Source organism: Pteropus vampyrus, unplaced genomic scaffold, assembly GCF_000151845.1.
Source record: "Pteropus vampyrus isolate Shadow unplaced genomic scaffold, Pvam_2.0 Scaffold67, whole genome shotgun sequence".
In the NCBI taxonomy this organism is placed as follows: domain Eukaryota; kingdom Metazoa; phylum Chordata; class Mammalia; order Chiroptera; family Pteropodidae; genus Pteropus; species Pteropus vampyrus.
Window position 1 is genome coordinate 1,150,481 of NW_011888848.1, and position 4,744 is coordinate 1,155,224.

The 4,744-nt window shown below is 34.3% G+C and overlaps 1 protein-coding gene and 1 pseudogene across 1 annotated transcript in view; one reads left to right on the forward strand and one right to left on the reverse strand.

Moving 5' to 3' along the window:
* Positions 1-4,744, forward strand: part of COL25A1 (collagen type XXV alpha 1 chain) — a 422,098-nt gene that overhangs the window by 189,255 nt on the left and 228,099 nt on the right. The window lies entirely within an intron of this gene.
* Positions 3,094-3,209, reverse strand: LOC111740767 (annotated as a pseudogene).

Below are 4,744 nucleotides of genomic sequence, written 5' to 3' on the forward strand. Positions count from 1 at the left end.
GAAAAATTGCGCCAATTTTTATTCCCACTAACGATGTATAAAAGGACCTAGTTTCCTGATAATTTATTATTTTTAATCTGCCAATTTGATGGGAAAAAATAGTATCTCTTTGTTGTTTTAATTTGATCAAAGGATATTATCCAAATATTAGCAGTTCAAATGGTTTTTAATTTAATATGTCTATTGGCCTTTTTACTTTTTTGTAAATTAACTATGTCTTTGTCCACTTTTCTATTTATGTTCTCATCAGAGCTTTTTATATGTTATGTATATTCTCTGTTATTGACCTTTCAGATTTATTTTTTAGATATGTAAAAGATATAACTTTCATGAATTCAAATGTATCATTTCTTTTTCTTTATGATTTTTAATCTTTGAGAGAACTTATTTTTAAGACTCCTCGTCCTGTTTTATGTCTAATATTCAATTATTTATTCCACAAGTACTTATTAAATACCTACCCCATATCAGCTACTTTTCTTCGTATTATAGATATGATGGTGAGCAAGATGGATGTGTTTGTTAAAGAGAGGTGTTTTCTCAGAATTGTTAGCTGTTGAAACACATCCCTGAGTCTGCTGATGGAGACAGAAGCCCTCACTGACACCAGAACTATGTGTCATGAGGGCACAGGAAGAACAATGGACCTATGGGCTCTATTCTTAGGGTACAGGGTTCAGTGTCTCAGTATCTTATTTTTCTTATGCCCTGAAAAGTATTTCTGACATTTTCCCAATCTTTTTAAATAAAAGTTTTTGAATTGAGAGAAGGGTGACATGATAGAAATTATGTGAAAGCACTTAGAAATTCAGGCAGGCAGATCTTATGGGTGAGATTGTTGGTTCAAGATGAAAAGGTTAGAGTTAACATTTAGACAACATGCTCTCATGGATTATATTTAATTAAGAAATCTGTATGAGAGAAGGACAAACATAAGTCTAAATAGTGGTAGATGTTAAAAAGTGCTGTGGTGGGACTGGAAAGGAGAGGAATTAGAACTGTGTGTAGTAAGGTTTTGATAACATGGATAATGATTTGGAAGTTGACCGAGGAAACTTTAAAGTAATATTGGAACTGAGGGTGGCTGCATAGAATTTAAATCTATTAAACTTATAATTTGTTGTAAATAGCATTTGCCTTCATAGATGTGATAACACAAGCAGTATTTTTTTCCCCAAATGATTCCTTCATTATGTAGCATGTTTCTTTTATGCTGTCATAACTTTTTGAGTTTTGTCTCACCGTTTATTTATGGCATTACGTATACACATGCCATTGGTAATATAGCCAGAGCATTACTTTCATTCCCTTCCTCCTTCCTCCTTTTCTTTCACAGCATTACCTCCTTTGAAGTAGTTTATTTTATCATAGCCATTTACAGATAAGGAGATTGAGTTTTCAGAGGTTAAGTAACCTATCCAAGCCCACAAAACTGGTAAGTGCAAAAGTCAGAAATGAATCATGGCAGTCTGATTTCAAAATTAATACTTTTAATCACTGTCTCATATGGCTCTACATTATTTCATTTGACTTTCTAATCTTTCAAATTTTGAATTTATCTGATAATATAAATCTCCTATGCTTGAAGTAGGTTGGGAGGTAGTCCTCATTTTGTTCTTTATCTTCTTAATGAGTTGTATTTCTTATCAGATAATATTATCTGACCCAGATAGTAAAGTTATTTAAATTAGTAAAGAAAACTAATGAATATAAAGAAGACTGCTGAAGACTTTAATAATGTAAGATAATTTTGGTTTTTTTTCTGATAATAAAAATGTTTACCTCACAGAGTGAAAATAATTCATGATAGCAAAGATATTTGAATTATACTTAAAATGAATTGCATCTACCACATAGGAAAATACTTAGTAGGACAGATTGCTTTATCATCTTATCCAAAGCCTTATGGAACATGGGGCTCCTGACTTAAAGCAAGTGCTGGTCTCACCAGTACGAACATTCACTTGTCCAGAAGTATGGATTCTTGGTCCCTGGTCTCTCTGTACTCTGGAGCAGCTCTGCTTAACCATCACATCCTGCATCTTCTGGGCTCATAGATGCTTATCTGCAAGACAGTTTGGGGTCTTAGAAACTGGGTATCAGCTTATACAATTTAGCACTTCTTTGACTGCTTAAAGAAAAGTAACACACCAAAAATCAAGAAAATTTTTAGGAAGTATATTGATGAAAGATCTCAAAAGTGCTGTTGAGAGCAACAAAAGGCCTTCATGTAGTGCATTCATGTAGTGATAGAAATAGTTTACTGAAGCAGCGGCCTTCACAAAATTGATATACCATCTCTCCCAGTGAGTGGTATCGCTCCTTTACTTCACATGGTTGTTATTTACATCTTAAAAAGTAAAATTTGTTGTTTACCTAAGATGATATAATTTCAGTTAAACGTGTTTTACCTGTCAGCAACTCTCCCATAATCAGATAAGAGAAATCTCTGTTTGTTAGGAGCTCTGTGGCTGAGTGCCATTCTATGACAGGCCTGTTTTTTGGTCGATGTGTTTATGTAAAAATTAAAAATAGAAGAAGCTGAACTTGTAAGAATGTTTCGTTAAGTTAACTACTTGGCAATTGGAATTTTAAACCTATAGACCTTTTAATAATAACAATAACAACAACAATAATAATAAAGCAAGTCTCTCAGTAGTGAACTGTAGAAGAAAAAATTTTATTCTTTCTTGAGAAACTGATGATAATTGGGCAAAGTTCATTTACAGCCAATATACCATTTTGCTATTCACGAAGAAAGCAAGCATTAAATTTCAAGTGACGACAGTATTCGTTTGGCTATCATGTCACCAAACCGTTGTTTCCTGTCTCTGTCTAACCCTCATTCCAGTTCCACTTTCACTGGCTTCAGTTTCCTAGACCTCCACTCAGTTCTTGAATTCATCTTCAGACTCTGTACAAACCTACATCTTTGTGTATGCAAAAACCAAATTTCTACTTTTGGTAATCTTGCTACCTTTACATGATTAATTCTATGAGTTTGGGCATGCCCATCAGGGGTTGCCAGGGGTGATATGACTGCTTGACTTTTTCTTATTTTTATTATTTTTTTTTATTATTTATTATTATTTATGCCTATAGCACCTGGTCTTCTTAGGTGGTCTCCCATCCAAGTACTAACCAGGCCCGACCCTGCTTAGCTTCCGAGATGAGACATTGGGCTTGTTCAGGGTGGCATGGCTGTAGACATGGACCATGACTCCACTGGGGTGCGAACCCAGGACCTTCTGTGTGTAAAGCCGATGTGCTAACCGCTATATTATGGAACCATTTTCTTGATAAGAGCCTTTTGGAAGTAAGGAGATCACCTTAGTAAGTCCTACTAGGCCTTGTTTTACAAACACCCTGGTCTTCCACTGCATCATAGTTTATTTTACTGTTGTTTTATCCAGAATAATACTTTCAAAGGCTTCTTGGAGGGCAGCTGATTTTCAGTCTGGGAAGGTTTGGTTTAGCGTTCCCAGGAAAAGCTCATGCATTGTCTCTGTACAATCTCTCATGGGCCCAGACATGTTGGCCGCACATATGTGCACTGGGGAAGGTAAGTCAAAGGGACCCTCCATCTCTATCCGTTTCCTAGCATTTTGGTTTTGCATTGTTATGCCCTCTCCAATGCAGAAAAGTGAGATGAGTTTCCTTTGTTTTCCAAAGCATGCCTGAGCATCAAATTTTCACTATTCCTAGGTAAAAAAAAAAAAAAAAAAGCCCACCAGTATATGTCTAGAAGAAAAATACATATATCATCCACTTTGTTCTAAAGGAAGCTGAGTCCTTAGAAAGTGTGTCTTTTTAGTGTTCTGGCAGATGTAAAATGGAATGGATTCTCAGTGCGTACTAGAATCATTTATTAGTATCGATATTCTGATATATGTTGTACACCTGAAACTAATATAAAATAATATTGAATGTCAACTCTATTTGAAAAAATAAAAATAAAAAATACATATAATGACAGTATGCCTTTTCACTATCATTTAGAGAATTAAGATTTGAGCAATGTTGGAAATTTTAATTTATCACTTTGTATGTTTGAGTGACACATTTTGTTACATGTGCTTGAAATTTCCAGTGTATTACAATAGTATTCAAGCTGAAACATTTTACTGGGGATGATATTTTGCCACATGAACAACAAATGGTGGTTGATTACATGAGAGTAGAATGAAGTGAATGATATTCTTTTTAAAACCTGAATAAATTAGACAAGGAAAAAATATAGGCTGATGATTCAAATACATGATTCGTACATATTTAAACTGATTTTTCTTGTATAATCTTTAGAAGGTTCTGTTTCACCTTCTGTGGTTTTTGAAAAACCTGTTTTCGAATGTAGGTAGTCCTTATAACTTGTCAGATGACTTAAAGAAGGTGTATTTTGACTTTCAGGGGAGGATTTGCAAACTGATCAGCAGTCCACATTTCCATTGATAAATGTCTAAAAACCTAAAGTTTTCAGACATGAGGCATGAAATATATTACCAAGATGTAGTATCTTAATGCCGTGTGGTGTAAATGATTTGATTAAATTGGCAGTCAGCTACCAAACATAAAAACGGTAAGTCAGATACTAGGTATAAATGTGAATCAAGCTAAGTCCAAAATAAAGTGTGGCAAATAAAGGAACAGAAGATTCCTAAGTTAGCAACTAAAAAGCCACACATTGTTTCTGAGGAATCATTTTTAAAACTTAAAAGAAAAGCAAGGGAAGAGAAAGAATAATCAT